Source organism: Stegodyphus dumicola, chromosome 6 (genome assembly GCF_044657685.1).
Source record: "Stegodyphus dumicola isolate Sdum_Otavi_A_Nest chromosome 6, ASM4465768v1".
In the NCBI taxonomy this organism is placed as follows: Eukaryota; Metazoa; Arthropoda; class Arachnida; order Araneae; family Eresidae; genus Stegodyphus; species Stegodyphus dumicola.
In genome coordinates, this window is record NC_140773.1 from 56,070,450 (window position 1) to 56,089,964 (window position 19,515).

General features: G+C 32.6%; 1 protein-coding gene across 9 annotated transcripts in view; it reads left to right on the forward strand.

Moving 5' to 3' along the window:
* LOC118188395 (semaphorin-1A-like) overlaps positions 1 to 19,515 on the forward strand; it is a 905,788-nt gene that overhangs the window by 178,011 nt on the left and 708,262 nt on the right. For 2 of the 9 annotated variants that reach the window (XM_035358817.2, XM_085818327.1), the window contains one exon: positions 10,120 to 10,160. The exons of the other annotated variants lie outside the window; for them this stretch is intronic. The gene's annotated coding sequence lies outside the window, so the exon portion shown is untranslated. The remainder of the gene's footprint in view (positions 1 to 10,119; positions 10,161 to 19,515) is intronic. 9 annotated transcript variants of the gene reach the window in all.

The following is a 19,515-nucleotide window of genomic DNA, read 5'->3' on the forward strand; positions in this document are numbered from 1 at the left end:
AGTTGCAATAACGAACATATATTTTTATTTTTAAATATTTTTATTATGATAATATATAATTATTTTTATAAAATAAAACCGTAACATAATTTCCAGAAGAAATCGAAAACGTTTGGCAACGCCGATCCATAACCCACGATTCCTAAAAATAAATGTCCCTTTGCCATTTTGTTCACATTCGGTTTAACGTATGGAATGCCAGCAAATGTTTTCACGCATGGAATTTATTTTAAGAACAGGACCAGCTTAACTAGTAATTGTAATTATAAGTATAAATATTATAATTTAAATTTCAAAGCGCATTGTGATTATTTCCTCAATCAAATTAATTTTACTATTCACCAAGAACGATTGTTGTTCTAAAGTGAAAATACCACTGATTTGAAGCGTCTTCTTAATATATGCATTTTGGTTGATTTTGACCCGCAGCCGAAACAGGTTGCCGATATCTGCTATAGTTAATATCTTCCTGAATAATTTTATTATCGCTATTTTTTATTTTTATTGCTGATCTATATGGGAGTAGAAAGTTATTATAGAAACATTTTATACTTTGGGTACGTTATACGGAAAATTTGTGTTAATTGAAATCTTAGCCTTGACAAATTGAAATTAAAAAATATTTTTGTAAAGTCCTTTTAATTAAAAATGCATCTTATGACAGTTAAAAATAATATACGTAATGTAACCTTAATGTCACTTGAACTGATAACAATTTCATACTGAGACAAGATTGTATTTACTTTAGAAAATTAAAACAATAAAATCTGAAAGAATTCTTTATGCTGCACCATTTGAGCAAAAGATAAACGACTCATTCTTTAATGCCCCGTTGTTTCCTTAACTTTGAAAAGGAAATTCAAAAGCAACGTTCATAAGCCGAGGTTTTCATATTATTTTCATATTATTTTCTGTATTAATAAAAAAAATATCATTAAAATTAATTAATATGTTTTGTTATTCACATGCATTTCAAAGAAACTATTTTACAATCAGAATTCTTTTTGTTAAAGGGTCTATTAATTTTAAAATTAAGTAATACATATTTTATAATATTACACATACACATAGGCAAAACTAAGAAAATTTTAATTTCAATAAATTGTGACACTGTAATATTCAAGTCTATTTTCGATTCCATGCAAGATAAAATATCTTTGTGGCTTTTGAAATTGCATCCTGCCTTGCTTCACTCTAAAATAATACTCAAAATATTTATCTTCAGACATCCGGTCATTGCAAAAGCTGTTTTTAGCTCATAAAAAATGCGACAAAGCAGCGAAAACGTCGGATGAAACAGTCTCTGCCGCAGCTTGTTTGAAGTTTAAGCTCGCGGCTCACTGGCTGCCAGTGTAAACAAATTCACGCGCCGAATTATGCAAATGAGCTGGGTACTGACGTGTATATATATATACGGTGTAAGGAAAATAAACATTGAGCGCGGTAAATTAATATCACGCTAACAGCCGTAAATGGATACTGTTTAGTATGCCTTAAATTCGCTACGAGATTTCCTTTTATTTTTTCTTTCATTTAGAAGAAATGTTTAGTTCCATAAATTTTAAACTTGTGAAACCAAAGTTTTGATATCCTTTAAATTCTTTTATGAGTAAAATAGAAATTTTGCTTAAAATCCAAAAAAATATTTTGGAACATTAGACGCCTCTGAATAAAACCACTGAACAGTAATATGTCGTCCCGGGTTCTATTCCTGTAGACTAGGAAAAAAATCGTGAGATTTATATCGTTTTCTCTACGTGTATTGTGAATTTCTTTAAAAGGTTTCTTACAAAATATGTTTTTTTTTAAATCACATAGCTTTGCACCTTGCCATAGTAAATAATCTAACCTGACAGAATCGCAAATTTATTTTAAATTAATTGCCCTCTTTTTTTTTCTTTCAATTTTATACCATTGCAGCTAGGTCAGAACAGAAGTTCCTTCTTTTCATGGGGTAATCAAATTCGTGGTGCAAAATAGGCTGGCACACGAAGATGTTGTGTAGAAAGAGGAATAGTTCACCCACCGATAGTTGAACTCTTATTGGAAGTATCCAGGAAAGTTCAGTTCTCATTTTAGGGAATGGAGGAATGTTTATAAGATTTCCCCTCCAATCTAAGTACCCATATGCTTTCTTTATTATTTACGGTAAGCAATTATGCCTTTTTTTGTATTGTTTATTTGCTTGCCCGCGTGTCATGTAGTAAAACGCAAGAGACTGCTGCAAGATCTCACGAAACCATGAAATAAACCGAAGCATCTGGTCGAAATTAATAACCCTTTTCTGTAAATGGGTTGAATTTTCTCACTCTGGCTCAGAAGCATTACCAACAATATACTGCCTCCATAATGCACGCTGCAATGCTTGTAATATTCATATTAGTTGCTTAGTAAAGGCTACATTTTTCAAAGCCATATCCTCAAGCACTAAAATTCGTGATGATTCTTTCGTCGTGCTAAATAAATTAGTACATAATTGTTTCAAAACATTCAATTGAAATTTAATCTGCTTTTGGAAGTCGTCTTTTATTCGGGACCATGAAATAAGGTTAGACCGGATTCATTTTTTTAAATCTTCTATTCTAATCTAATCTATTTAGAATAAGAATTGGATCTAAAGATATATCCAGTTCTTATTCTAAATAGATTAATTAGGCGCTATTATTCTAAATAGATTAATTCTTATTCTAAACAGATTAATCAAATATTCCAATATCCAGTTCTTCGTATGATTAAAATATATCTAATTCTAAATGTTCCACTTCCTGAACTGAATTTATCTCTGCGAAAGCTGTATGCATCAAAGTTCTTCCGGAACGAATCCACATTCTATGCTTTTTGTTGATTTTGGGAGTATCTTGCGAGTAAAGACCGAGTTCCATCACTTTTAACAGTGATATATTCATTACGCTGTCATAAAAAAGATGTGATCGGAAGTTATTTCCTTAGCTTGTGATTTAATTCAAATCGACGACAACTTTTTTGATGCATCCACTCTTTGATACGATACGCTTTATGATTTCTTCGTGATTCTTTCTTGGATGGGTGTGGCCGCTCTAACGCTTAGAACGGAAAGAAGAGAAAGAATTTTATTGGCAAAAAATAAATAAAAAAGTTTCTTACTTTTCCTGTTTAATTTATATATATTACAGTCCACAGAACATAGTCAATCGTGATCTTGATGATTTATTTCTTTTCTTGAATATTGTTACAAAAGTTTTTTTAGAAGTAACTTGTAGAGGATTCTCTGTTTTCTCTTTGGTGGTATATAGATGGTATTGGCTTCTATATTCTGACGTATGTATGAGCGCAACCAGCAGGTGATGCACCATGCTAGATAAATTAAAGAACGTTTGATTGTTCTGTTAATGGTTATTAAAATATTTTAGGAATGTAAGGTATTTAAACTACATATTTTAGCGCATTGTTGTATGTTCCGAAATGGCATATTTAGAGCAAACACGATTCCAAAGCTGGTCAGTTTATAATCATGTGTACCGTAGCCACTGTCATGACTGATAATAGCAACAGCACTGAGATTAAAAGCTATTTTATTTCAAATAATTAAGTAAATCATTTTTCTGCCTAGAAAATTCATTAGATCAAATTCTGTCAGCGCAATTACTTACGCAAGAAAATATTTCGAGCAGAGCAAAATATATTTTACTGATGATAAATTTTAAATTATGAGTTCGCTTTTCCTTTTCAGGATTGTAAGTATTTAACTAAATTCTTTGCTCCTATTTTGAAGTTTATGTAGCCATTATCTTTGAACTTTAAATAAATATGATAAAATTCTTGCTTAAATTTAAATTTTTGGGAATTTAGAAAGTTTTTATGATCCGTTGAAATTCTTAACAATCCTGACCAAGTTAAAACTATCAGGTGAAAGTGAAACATATTAATTTTAAATTTTAAAAAATCATTTTTTGAAAAATTCATCTTTTTGTGTAGTGCTAATCTTATAGCAAAATTACTTCCATTTCAAGGAATTTGTCATGAATTCATTTCCTCAAAAGCAAAAATATTTTGACCCATTTTGTGGAAAAAGCATTAATTGTATGTAACACAATATGCTGAATAGATTAGAACGCAAATGCTTATAAAAAAAGGAGTTTTTAAACAATTGAAAATAGCAAAATTGGAATTTGATGGATATCGAACGATTCAGTTAAATCTAAATAGATTTTGGGTAATTTCTTTGAATAGAACTGAAATTAATCGAATGGCAAGGAACTAAGATTGATTAGAGAATTCCTTTCCTGAACAATGTGGCAATTTCTACATATATGATAAAGGTCAGGTTTGCCATCTTTGACCAGTGAATTGTCCGGTTGGGCAACCAAATACTCTCTCCAAGTTCTCTCAGATCTCAACTCCGGTAGACTGGACAGAAACGCGAGAACCTGTTCTCCTAATTTTCCTGGAATCCGTTCCCAGAGATCCGGCTCACATCAAAGTACCGGGAATCTTTGAGGGTCACGATGCTCTTATTGCGCTACCCCACGACTGTGAGTTAGGCTATATTCTCCCGAAACGCAGAGGTGTAGAATAGAAATGCATTTGCTGGCAAAAGGCATCTGAAGATGAAACGATGGGAAGTTCTCCTCCAACGCCTGCACGAAGTTTTAATCGCTAGCCAGAGACGAGTGTATGGGAACTCTTAATACGTTAAGCTGCCTTATCTCGAAAGATTTCCACTTTTCTTCGCCATCTTTTATTCTACCAATGAATATTAATCTCGCGACGAGGCCATCTTGTCTCCCATTTTTATTTTACCTTCCTTTTAATGACTAGGCGTATTCTTATTAGTTTGATCTTTTTGGGGAGATTTTAATCTCCTCCACTCATTTTTTAGTGTCTTCTCTTCTCTCTCTTATGTTGCGCCTAATTAAACTATTTAGATTGCTGAGTGGTTCTTTTTTTATGCACTTTGATGAGTGGCACCCAGTGTGATGAAAAATGCTTTTGCCTGAAAATTGGATAGGGTATAAATAGATTTCCATGTTTTGGGCGAGGATTTTATTTGAAAAAAAAAAGAGGGAAAAAACTGTTACGGAACATGAGTTGTAGAGTAAAAGAGTACAACCTTCGTTCAGAGGAGTTTTTATTTATTTTTTCCATTCTGCACTTACTATGCTATGCATTTCCTGGCCTTTGAAGAACCTTATTTTTTTTCCCTTCGATACTTATGAATTTCTGATTAAAATGAAGCGTCTCTTTTGTATTTCTCCGTTTTATTTAATTTGTATTATTAACGTTTTATTATTTACTTACTTGTACATCTTTATCTTTTTATCTTCTTTTTTATACATATGTTTACGTACAAAAATCAGTTTTAACGTGTCTATGTTGCGGATCACATTTTGTGTGGGTTTGTAAGGTATTTTCTCCTACATTACTTTGTGCCTTTGTAGTTTAATTGGAAACATTTCCGACTAACAATCAGAGCGTCCGAAGTCGAAACCCAGCGAGTACATCGCTTATTTCTGCGTTTTCCTGTCTTCTATGAAAATATAATGACGCTATAGTTTTTATATTTTATCCATGTTTATGAGTTATTTCCCATCAAATTTATACTGTGAGCTATTTTTATATGATCTATTTTTCCGTCCAATCGAATTTTTATATGATCTAGTTTTCTTAGCGTATATGAGCTATTTTCTGTCAAAATATTCTCTAAAATTCATACCTTTTAGCATTTACCATGGCTGATGCAAGGCACAGATAACTCGTGTGTTTTACATCAGTCATTAAACCAAACTATCATTCTTTAAAGCATAGTGGTATAATAAATAAGAGTTAAGCTTGAATGAATTTAATCAAATTAGTAAACATTAAGAATACGTGAACTGTATGCATTAGGAAGTATGCCTACGTAAATAGTTTTATATGAAAAAAAAATCACACTGCTAGAAAAACAATGAAAACCTCTTCCTCTTCGTCCATCTTGAACCGACGATTCATCGTATTTGCAGCCTTAACCACTAGGCCACAAATGAGCTCAATTTTGAATGCAAATATAAAACTTAAAAATTAAAACAACGTTTAAGGGAAAAGGAAAAACTTCCAGTAGTGAAGAAGCAAGCACAACTAAATCAGAAAAATTACCTCACAGCTTATTTAAAAATCTGCTTGAGCAGGTTGCTAATCGTGGTACAAAATAAGCGGAAGACTACAATGCTCGTTTGTTTTATCACAATAGCAGAGCTACGTCATGCAACTGGAGACCTTTCCTTTACCCTGTAGAGACATTAGGTAATTTTTGGAAACAGAAGAGATTAAAAATTAGCAACCGCCTTCGCCAGGAATCGAACCACGGACCTCTGGATACCGGCACAACATGCAGAACCACTATACCACGAAGACACGCTAAGAAAGTGGGAGAAATACCTTATATACTCCCGCTTTTAAAGGGTGACTGTGGTTTTTAGGGGAATCTATCGCCAAATCCTGGGTGTGGAGAGTTATCATCCACAACCCTTTTAGTTCTGGCTCCACTCTAGAGACATTAGGTTAATTGGAAAAGTCAGAGAGATGAAAAATTAGCTATCGCCTTCGCCGGGAATCGAACCACGGACCTCTGGATACCGGCCCAATGTGCAGAACCACTACACCACGAAGGCACGCTAGGAAAGCGGGAGAAATATATAACACCAAATAGAATTTTTTCTTTTGAATGTACGAGGTGGCTTAAATCTAACTCATCATACTATTGTGATTAGTATTAATATGTTTACCTCTCACACACACATATACTAACAGCAAAGAAATAGTGGGAATGGAGAAGAATGTTTAAAATGCATTTTTTGAGATCTGTGCCGAAGGATGACACATTTTTCAGTTTTTTAATTTCGATTTGGTGTGCATTTTTTACTTCCGTTGTCGTAAAACATTTTTAAGTAAATATAAATACAGGTTACTTGGAAAAATATTCGATTTAAAGTTTATATAATTTTAAAAATTAATAACATAGGGTGACAAATGACGCACAGATATAAAGGGAAATGTGTATGGTTTATTTACAAATGCTTCTTAAGACTTCATAATTTGACATGTAACGTCAAAGCGATATGGAAATTTTTCTCAAACACATTCCACTGTGTTAATGATAACAGTTTTAAAAGAAGCATAACTGAGTTTTTTTTTAAGTTTGTATACGATTATAAGCTCAGATGGAACAACCATGTACTCTTTCACGTGTACCTAAAAGAAAAAAAAAAAACTGCAGGAGTTAATATTTAAAGATCTGTTAGAATAAAATCCGTCTGAGTGACATGGCACAGACGATAGTACTCAAAATCCGCAGCTTAAACGCGATTTCCACTTTTTCTCAACATGAGGTTTTTAACCGACAAACTAGCTTTTTCTATTACTTACATATTAAAACGTTTTCCTTTACTTTCATGTTACTATCATTCTAGTTTGCTAATTTTTAAAACTATAAAAATTTGAAATCAAATTATTCTTCCTGAATTACTTTGTAAAATGACTTAGGAAATGCTAATTTTAAATTAGCTTATATGGCTGCAAATATTCATTTGCGATTTATCGCATTTGACTTTGACCACTGTTTGGCTGTTGGCCATTTAAACGAGCGTCCACCCTTATCGGTTTCGATTTGCGGCACGAGCGGAAGCTGTTCGTGTGTTGATGTAATACGCGTGCGGCATGTTCCGGCCGTGCGGGTGGTGATTGCATTAATCCAAATCAGCTCTATTGCCGTATCAGGAAGGATCGAAGCATGATTGCCTGTATACTTAATCACGGTCGGTGTGGGGTTTTCTGAAGCGCATAACTTCGGCAGAGCCAAGATTTCCCAGATCAGGGAGATTGTCAATAATCGCATCTGGACACGAGTTTCCTGCAGATGCTGGCTCACTTGTGGCGCTTGCATTCTAAAATAGCAGTTCAAGTGATTAAGCAGCAGAACTAGTCAATTGAAAGTTGTTACTAGAACTGACTGATATATCGTATTTTAAACCTGTGCGAACGAAGTATTACAGTGTAATGCCTTTAATGATTTCTCTTTGCAGTTAAAGAAAACATAAATGTTTTGATTAACTGTCCGTCTTTGTAACTGTGCCCAAGAGAAATAATTCAAATGGTTTTTACTGAAACTGAGTATAAGACCATCAAAAGTTGCTTTTATACTTCCTTTCGACGAATAAGCATTTGTAGTTCTATAGATTTCTCGCAAACTGAATAAATGATAATATATATGTGTGCTAATGATAGCATATAAATTCTGTTAGATGTATGTGCATTTAAACACTGAAAGAACTGTATATGTAAAACTTGGTTAAAGTGGGAATAACAAATAATTAATGGCATTCGAGTCATTAAATTTCTGTCATCTGCGTTTAGTGCTATTCCATTGTTCTCTTTGTCTTCCCCCCACTTCTTTTCATGTGTGTTAATATCGGAAAAAAGTGGTGCTTGCAACTGTTTTCAAAGTTGTTATTTTTATATGCCTGCATGTAATTAATTTTAAATATACTCTTAATGTAAAATAAAGAATACGAGCGCATCAATTAAACCTGAGAACAAACAAAGGTGGTACACAGCGGAATTTTAGAAATATTCATGAATGTACAATAAGGTCAGAGATGTGCGAAAGAAAATAGTAACATTATTATTAGTTTTTAATTACTCTCCTAAAAACTAAAAATAATTAAATAATTATGTAGACTCTATTAAACTGGCATCCGTGCTCATATATATATATATATATTTACTAAAGAAATATTGATTATATTATCTCCTAATATAAATTTAGTAGAAGTATCATGTGTTAGCTATATAAATTACATGGATATATAGAACCCTATGAACCGAACTGAATTATAAATCAGCTTCACGCAGGCTATTTAGAAGAAATTGCTTCTTTCAGTTACAAGTAAACTCAGTTTCACAAAGTGAAGTAGAGAATTTTGTTTAAAAAAATATCTACAGTGTGTGTAATAATTTCCTGTAAGTATAAAAATTAGTTTTTTATGTGGTTCTCATAGAAAAAACTCTCCAGTTAATAAAATATTCATCAGGCTTTAAATGAGTTAAATAAAATTTGCTCAATCTGTGCGTAAAGTCACAAGAATATTCAAGAAACCAGTTACAAATTTAAAAACGAGCTTTTTTTTTTTACCTAATATGGAATTATTAAGCACCAATAGACCAACTTTTCATTCGTAAATGCTTCACAAGATCAAATTTTTCAGAATAAATTTAAGTCACTGCAAGGCAGAAACAGCTAACTTAGCAATTTTTTTCTTGAATATCTTGTAAGGTACATTTTAATTTTTAACAGTTATTTTATGACAATTTCTTCTAGCTTCAGCTTCTAGCAAGAACCAGAAGGAGTTCTTAGAATCGCGTTAAATGTAAATGAGAAGTAGAAAGTATTTAAGTCAATGTTCCACTGACTTCGCCAGAGAGAGTTAGGATTCCTCAATAGAATTCGTTTCCCTTTTGGCTACGTCTCTCTAACTACGCTCGGCTGTATTAAATGCCTTTTGATAGCTTCGCTGGCTAAAGTTATATATTACGGGTAAACTAGTTTAGAATTGTGTTAGCTTCGGCTAAATCTCTTTAGTTAGTCATTAGTTCTTATTTCTTACATTTTGAATTTTAGCGCAAGTGGAGGCTTTGTTGTACGCCCTGGGAAAGTGACCAACTGTATCTTTATTTGTATTGTACAAGTAAAGGGTAATATGCCCTTCTTGAGTTTACGTTTCTGTTCTTGGACTTAAACGATTATTCGCTTAGAAGTTCATTAGGTTCCTCAACACTTAATTTAATAGGATAAAAGGAAGGAGCACTAGCGTTTGTGCGAATTATATGCATAAAGGTAAGGAACATTTTATTTTTAACTCATTACGGCGCAATGAATATTTTATCACTTGAAATATCTGCCATGCTATGTAATTAATTTGTGTACCATATAATTATTTTTTACATTATTAGGATACATAAAATCAAATAATACTTCTGTAATATTGATGTCGATTATATAACATACTTGTTCTTGTTGATAATATGTTGATGCTATGTTCTTTATGATTGAATGATAGTTCTTAAATTCGAGCGAAAATTAACATAAATGAATCATTTTTATTGCAGGTAAGAAAGTTTTGCTTCCTTCCAAAGAAAAGTATTATGTGGTATGTTAAACCTTTTCCTTTTCTAAAAAATTGCTTCCCAAGTTCTTCCCAAAATCATTACTACTAACTTATTATATCCAATAAGTGTTTCTCTAAACTGTTAGTACTAAATAAATATTTATTTGAGTCATGCTGAGGTCTTGTATACCAGCCTTTTACTGTTGTAGTCCTATCCACCATATTTGTAAAATACTTGTGATGGATTAGGTGCCTGCTAGACATGCGGTCACAGTTATGTTCCTTACAGCTCATGATATTCAGTACACTAACACAAAGTGTTAATTATTATTCATAATCTTTATTACGAACACAAGTAATTAGAACAAACATAGCACTAGCATGTAAATTTCACACACGTATACACGGCTAATCTAATCGTTATTCCGAAAAACATGGCAATCCTTTTATCCAGCCTTACCCCCATTCATCATTGTATGCAGAATGTTTCACTTTACCATTACGGCAACGATAGACTCACCAAAGGATGATAGAAAGACGCCGAATACAGGTTAATTCATAATGCAAGTAACTAAATTTAATTAAATACATATTTTTACATGTAGTTTCAGATATAGTTACTATTATCATCATTTTGCAAACATTTCAACCAGTTATTTGGTTGTTACCCGTTACTGGTATGGACAAGTTATTATTCAGGTACATTCTAACTGTCCACCTTCAATGTGTTTTAAATAAATTTGACACTTTTTACTTTAGGTATCAGGCTATTTTATAAGATCTTCCATGGGAAATAATCTCAAGGCGCATCATTAGGCGATGACGGAATTTCAAATAGTAGACAATTCTGTCATTAAGCCGTTTGTCATTTATGTAGATTTTTCTTTCAAAACAGAAGAGCACGACTATTGCATTTTTAAATGCTTTTATTTTAATAATAAGAAATAGATAAAAGTAATAAAGGTTAAGTAAAAATTAATGTTGCAGGAATGAATTATCGGTCCACAGGATTCATATAATGATGAACATTTCAGTCCTTTCACACAAACATCCATGGCTAGCTTTAAATAGTATTATCAGCTAAAGGTACTTAAAACCCCAAGAAGACCAAAGAAGACCGTCTGTCTTCGTTAACTCTTGAAGACCAGCAAGTCTTCCTCTCGCCTGAGCTTCACTCCACTCTCGTCCACGTCTGGACGCTATCTGACGCTGTCTGGAATGATTCGCACTGAGCTATGCTGGTATGACGTCAGCTGGTAATTCGCTAAGTCAGCATCGGTCGTCGATGATCTCCGAGAGCTTCGGCCAGCCTGAAGAGGCATCGTCCTCGATGTCTGTTGAGTGGACATCCCTATCATCTACCTGCAAAGAAAGTAACGTTAAACAATGAAACTTCTAATTTATAAAATTATACTGATTGCATAATAGTAAATATTTCGAATTAAAAGATAAACAAACTGCTATGATGCTAATGATATTTAATAGCACCATCAACTTATATATGTTTCCTTCCACGCTCTGTTAGAATCATTTTGAAAATTGTGGCTAAGTATAAAAATAAATAGCAAAAATAAAAACCCTGCAAACAATGTTTTTATAAACATAGAAGTAAATGTAGGTTTAATTAAAAGTAGGTCCTATAGTTAACGAAAATGTATTTTGCTACAAACTTGCTTTGTTAATTTAACATAAATTGGCCCACCAGCGGCCGAGCGGTAAAGTCTCTGAAAATGGTAATTCGGTCTGGGGTTCGATTCTCGGCGAACGGGCTGACTGCATGGGTATTTTCGTGGTTTTTCGCGTGTGTAACATGTATACGAGCCAGTTTCCCTCAGGAAGCCCCCTATGAAGGCATCCCTGCCATTAGACAGATAGCCCTCGAGTGTTTGCCATAATTAAATAAACCAAATCAAAAAACATAAACATAAAATTCACTTGCAAAATATTGTTAAGAAATGCGGAAGGATTTTAGATCACTTAGGTTCGTAACAATTAGCTTCTTGGCCCGTTTACTAGGTTGACTGTGGTTAATGACAGTTAAAATGAAAGCAATAAGATTAGGTTAATTGATTTTGACAATACATATAAGGGCCATTTTCTCAAGAAAAAAAAATGTCTCCCTGGTGAACTTTCTCAGGGAAACTGTCTTGCATTTACGTTACGCATTGGAAAAACACGAATACTTCATTGTTGTCAGTTCATTTGCAAGACTTTAAAAAATAAACATGAAAAGGCGTTTAAGGAGTTAATAAATAAGTAGTGCGGATCAAGTGTTAAATATTTGCAGTTAATCCTAATAGGTCCTGTCATATAAGATCAAAATGTTAATATTTCTGTTATTGGCGTGATTGATAAATTAAAATACAAAATTCTAACAATATTCCATTCAACAATATGATCATGTGAGAATATTTTGAATATTTGATTTAATACAGAATAATATAATTTTAGAATTCAAATTTAAATTTTTTATTCCTTTTCGAATTGTTCTCGAGTGCAAATACTTTCCTTTTATCCGCATAAAAATCATTCAGAACAATTTCCCATAAATTATTCTTTCATTTCAAAGCGCTTTAATAGCCTTAATTCACGCACCTGAAAGAGAAATTTTATCCTTAACATGATCAAGAATAATAAGAAAATGATTATTTTTCCAGTGGATGCAGAAGTATTTAAATGTTGCCGGAGAAAAAAACTACATTTCTGCGATGTGAAAATTTATCTTGGTTTTAGATTCTTCAACAAAACTCGTTTTTATACTGCGTGCGATGAATAGGAATTTAATTGAATTAGAATTCGTTTGATAATTTTCTTTTCTGCTCAAATGATTTTTAAATGTATTCCAATGTTTTATAGAATGAAATTTCATTTAATTTTGCAAACTTACAATTGCATATAAATAAAAGTTTTATTGAAATGATTTCTTTCACGTCACAAATAACTGACGATGTTTTATACTGGGAATGTTTGAGTTTTATTGCTAACATATTTCTGTAATGTTAAGTGCAAGAAATAAAGGCATAATTTTATTAGAACGTAAGAGGATTATAAACTTGATATTTGTGCTTTTAAAACAGAAAGCAAGATAATAAAAAGCGTATTGTTATGTTCACGGACAAAGAATTTAACGTAAAAATACTTAATTTTAAAAGCCTCAGTATCCGTTCTTATACTTCTTTTCTGAAATTAAAATGGCATAAATAAGAAAAAATATATTGTTAAGTCAAATTTTACAGCGACTGTAATTGCATATAATTGCTTGTATTCCAGTCATGCAAATATGTGTTAAACGTGTGTTTTCGTAATTACAATAAAGTTAATAATGGTTAGAAGCTAATAACGCTTAATATTTGGAACAGAAACACATCAGTATGGATTCAAAACTAAGCTAGTTCAGTTTCATTCTGGAGTTTATTTAAAAAAAAAAATTCTCTGTGCATTTCGAGATAGGCCGGTTTTTTTTTTCGAAGAACAAGAATATTCTGCTTGATTATTTTGCTTCGTGAAAAAGAGAGATTCTTAACCAGGCACTCTGGAAATACATAGAGTCCTACTGACACTTACTGCAAAATATCACTCCCTCCGTATTGAAACCATTATCCTGTTTGCATAATTTATTTGTATAGGAACGATTATTCCAATGTTTCACAATAAACAATGTTTTTTCCTAATGTATCACTTATTTTAATAATAATTTTAATAATAATAGTAAGTATAATTTATTAAATACGATATGTGAGTATAATAAGAATTTATTTAACTTTTATTTTATATATATTGCGTGTTACACGGCCACATTAGAACATTTTCTAGCACAAGCAATGAATGAGGATGTGTTCTGAGATCGAAACTTTGGCGTATTTGATTATGGCAAAGCACTCGAGTGCTATCTGCATACTGGAACGAATGCCTTCGCGGAAGTCGTTCTAAGGAAAACTGACTCGTATACACGTTACACATGGGATTCGAACCTCGGACCAGATTACTAAATGTTCAGCGACTTTAGTTCAGCGCTCAGCCGCGATCAAAGCCCTGACTTTATCGTGTGTTTTCGCTTGTTATTCAGATTTTACGATCCTTGAAACACATTTCAAATATACGTCCTTTTTTTAGTCTCTGCACCACTGCTAGTGTCTGTTCCCATTGTAAAAGCAAGGTAACCTAATGAAGTACGTTTGCGAAGCAGGACTTTCTTGATTTTTCCCCAAATCTTTTCATGTCCTTTGCCTCGACGGCCCTTTTATTTTTGCCTCAACATTTTCGGTTCTCCTCTGTCACAGTAGCGTTTGGCTCGTTGCTATATCCTAGAAACAGTTTGGTCTAACAAACCATGAATTTTACCAGTAGCACCTGTAATACCATTCTTAATTTCATTTTTAAAGTTTCTGAAGTAGCTCCTGTAGAATTGTATTTCTCTCTTCAAACCTTAAATTGCGTTTCTTCATTATATCTCTATAAAAAAGAATGACAATAAATCGGTATATAGTATGGAAATTCTGTTTTATGAAAGCGGTAACGTATGGTAGAAAAGACGCGAATTAGAGAGGTCCGTGGTTCGAATCCTGGCGAGGGCATAGCTCATTTTTCACGTCTCCTGCTTCGAAATAACCTAATATCTCTGCAACGTATCTATCTTCTTACTCCGATGCCAGTTTTGTAACTCGGACAATCACTTCGATACGGTGGGAGTATTAAAGTGTATATACTTTTATAGTTTATTTTGAGGAGAAATTTGTTGTCATAAACTAAACTAAGACCATGATTTGGAAAGGCTTAAATTTTTGCTCGGGACTTGCTTGATTTATTGGCCCTGAGCGGGGTAGAAACAATTAAGCAATCCATATAAATAAGTAATATAAATTTTCTCCTTAAGATGATAAGGAATTAAACAAGACTTTAAGCAAATGCTATTAAAAATTCTAAATAGAAAAAAATCAGCGATGCTTTCACCGGGATTTGAACCCCAGATCTTCTGATGCCAACCGGACGACACCAGTTACAACAAGAGAGCACGCAGTGAAGGGGGAAATTCCTTATATGTTGTTCAGATCTTTTTAATTGTTTTGCCCCTTATTACGTTGAAATAGACTGAATGTTACCAATTGGAGCAGTTAAAATACTTCAGAAGCAAATCATGGAAATATACTCGAACCCCAACCAATGAGCTTCCGCAGTTATTTGTTTGAAAGTGAACATACAAAAGTAATACACTGCTTTGTTTAAACTTCATAAAAATCTAAATTCGACAGAATACGGAAACACACAAATAAATCTTCTCAAAATGTTTTATATTCATGATCTAAATGTTACAGAAACGAAAAATCTTCTATGCAATGAGTTTGTAGGAAAACTTGTTTGACATGCATTATGCCTGCCAACATTTTGATGCTGGAACGATACATTCATTCAAATTCCATTAAAGTTATAAAGAGGATTAAAGTCGACATTAAAGACCAATAATTTGGTTGCATGTAAATTGGCTAATTTTTTTAAATGCATGATTCTTAATCCTAAATGATTTCAACCGGATTTTCCAAAACAAATGCTGCGGTTTTATAAGAATTTCTACTTGCCAGATAACACTGATTCATATACTCTCGGATTAAAGTAATTTTCTATTGTAATATATGGGAGGAAAGTGCGTTACCATCCAATTATGTATTCGTCATAATTTGATTATGCATATGAACAGCTTACACCTTTATAGGATAATACAATTTTAAGTATTATCTTTAACTTTTTATAGTAATCTTGATCGCTGTGTAGACAATTTTATGTATCCCGTGTTAGGAGCTCTTTCGCTATCACGCCAACCACAGTTTTAAGATGGGCCTTTCATCTTCCCCTTGTCACACGGCCCTCTGGCCATCTTCTTACCAGAAGACAGAAAGAGAGAAGAAAGTAAAAGATAAAAAATATGAAGCTTCGGCTTGGATCGCTCGATACGGACACGGCCTGCTGGGACTGACATACGTTTCATTCATTCCTTTAGGATGCCACAGAGATGGACACAAGTTTTATCTGTGTGTAGCCAAACTCTCTTTTTTATAACATTCCTATCGTGGATTATGAGATACAAGCAGGAGTTACTCTTCACGTTTGAGGAGGCAAGGTTTCTTGTGATTAGATAACTAGTTTGATAGGTTGAGTGGACAGATAGAATTCTATCATTCTTCAGAGACATATGATCGCCCGCATATCTGTATGTTGGAATTCCACTTAATCTAGCGGATCGTTCGTCAGATGCCATTGCAGTGTTTGACATGCATTCTTCATAGATTTCCGATGAAGAAAACCTGAAACATAAGTCTCTGACGTTCAAAATATTTAGGAAATTTCTCGAAAATGCTTAGGGATAAGGCTTAGCTTTATTATTGACTTCAGTATATATATTATGTTTTTAAAAAATACCTTAATTAAAATGTTTTATAGTGTTTCCTCTCTATGATTAATATATTACAACACTTATATACACAACTTGCGAGCAAAATTTACTACGTGAAAAGAAATTAAAATGTAAATTAAATCATGTTCAAATGTGACCTAAAATTTCGATATTAATTAAAGTAAACAAACAAACAAATGACGACAATAATAATGATAAAACGGAAAAAGAAAAATGTTAATGTAATGAAAATGCATTGATAGTACTGAACAACAAAACATTTTAATTCATTTTTTGTATTCTTCATATTAAGTTATGATGAAAATGACAACTTAATTGAAAAATTAGTAACAGTTCTCAAGTTAATTGAAAATGAATGCCCTAAAATTATATTTAATTAAATTATTTTACTTCTGAATTTGGTTGCAAAATTTCCATATGTCGCCAAATCGCCATCCAATTAGTTTGACCAATATTCCTAGCTTAACATTCTGCAAAACCTCTTTATCATAAAATCAGACAATAAATGAAAAGAAATAAGATAATGACAAATTCTTAGTATTCACTAGAGCAATCACAATAAAACTATCATTGGTAAGACAAAGAAAGTCTTTCACATTTCAGAGTCCCAGCGTTGATATTTAATTAAATATATTCCCGTAGTTCTTCAAACCGTAAATTAATAAACTACTTTAACTATCATGTTTGCGCTCATCATATCAGCATAATTAAAAATGTTTCCTTATCAGACATATTTTTATTTAGTTCTTTATAAATAATAGATAATCAGATTATTGATGCAAAATTATTATTAAAATTATTATTAAATTATTATTAAAGAAATAAAAATTGAAACGTTATCAGTGATGTGAATATATATATTTTTATTAAAATAATTCTTTGTTGTTTAGATGCAGAAAATAAAATTGTTATTATTACTACACTTATTATTAACTAATTAGTTGTGCGGAAATGATCCAATAAAAACAAACTTGATATTGCCGCATTTATTTGAAAAGGAAATAAATTAAAATTCAGAGCAATATAAGAACAGAAAACTTGAAATTTTTTATATGAAATGGTATTAAACAGTCTAGTGACAAATATTAGTTGATAAAAATTTAAAAATTTGTCATGAAAGAAAAGTAATTATCCGGTTTCCTAAGAAGCCTATATGAGTGCAACGCTAGCTGCCATCTGGGTTTCATGGTGCACAACAAGGTTCGAAGATAATTTTTATACGTAAACAGCTATAAATTTTGTATTATATTTTCACTATGATTGATCTATCTATCCTCTATAACCTCATACCTTCATTAAATAATCATAATAATTGCATGCTATTTCTGCAGAACATTAGAGAAGAATGACAAAGATGAATAAGTCTTTCGTCCTCTTATACAATTACTAGATTTGAAGAAAAGCCAGCATTTTCTAGATATAAATACAGACATTTTAGGCAATAGCCGTTTCTTATCTGGATTCCTCTGAAAGATTACTGCCCTTCAGCAAATAATGTGGCTACAGTTAAACAGTCTGTCGCGTGCCGCCACTTTTATCGCTAGAATTTTTAGGACTAACGGTGACATGTATAACAGCAGCGCTTCCTGTTTTCTGGAAAAATATGCAAAACTGCTCTTGTAATTATGCGCAGGCATATAAAGGTCTTCCCTAAAAAAGGTAAGAGCGTTTTTTGATTGTTTTGCCACCCCAGTTCAGTTCAATATTTGGGCGTTGCCTTGGGCGAAAGTTTCTTCAGGTAAAACCCCGTTGGCGATGATGACCCAATGGTCTCAGAGGGAATTATTTGTTAGTTAACAGATGACGTAGTCTTTCTGAGATTGAACGATGAGGCCAGCCTTTTTCTACAAGAGAGCGAAAGCTTCTTCACAGTCACGTTAGGCTTGCTAGTGATTACCACCATTCTTGGGCTCAAAGAAGATTACTTTTTACCCCTGGAAGATAGATTCGACGCTTTATTATGTATTTTAATAATTCTCTCCGTACCGGCTTGCATTGTTTGATCTTTGTGAGATGGTGACAGACATCTTTAGTAAATGACTTGCGGTAAGTAGTTTTCTATTACTTGTATAGAAAATCATCAATGAAAAATTTTAGGTTCATTCTTTATTCGTTAAATTTCATTTTCAAGGAGTAACTACTTTTTCCATCAGCAGCACACCCCTGTTTTAATGCGGTATTCCGCTAATAATTGTTGCACACTTTAACTGTACTTATTATATGCCTATTACATCTTGGAGAAGCAATTAAGAGTTATTTAAACAATTCCTAGGAAAATTAAATATTTGTTATTTCAGTGTGTTTTGCATATGATTAGGCAGCAAATATTCGAATTGCTATACTAGAGGCGTATGATTAAAATACTAATTCATTAAAGCTTTAAAAAAGCAGAATGATTTTCACGGTTTAGTAAGAATTGGACACTTACTGTTGTTCATACAAATGTATGCATGTAAGTAACTAATTTACGAAATTGTCTTTGATATGAAATAAGATATCTTATGTTTTAAGTTCGTATTACTTTTCAAAAGGACTTCAGACGCTGAGAATGTTTATATTTGGAACATTTGAACCTGTAACAAAGTAGCTTCTAATTCCATAGACAGCTAATAGTACATTATTTTGATAAACCTTTAGTAATTCAAGACATTTTATAGATTTAAAGTATCAAAGTCGTTTTGAATGTTACCTAAAAACGATTGATGTCTGAAAACCCCAAACAACTACGGAGTATTAGAGGATCTGAGCTAGAAGTTGTATACTGTTATGCCTTTACGAGCTCTAGCTTTATGGAAACATCGCGAGCTGATCGCTTAAAAAGATGAATTATCCTGAAACGTAAACCGAAAAATGTACAAATCACCGCCCCAACGCAAAACGATTGTTTGATAATGTACCGCATGGAAAACGTAAGGGAGGCAGTATTCCAAGTAATAGTTTTATCTTACTTTGGGAACTGCTCGTATGGTTTCAAGTGGATTTAGTTTTGAT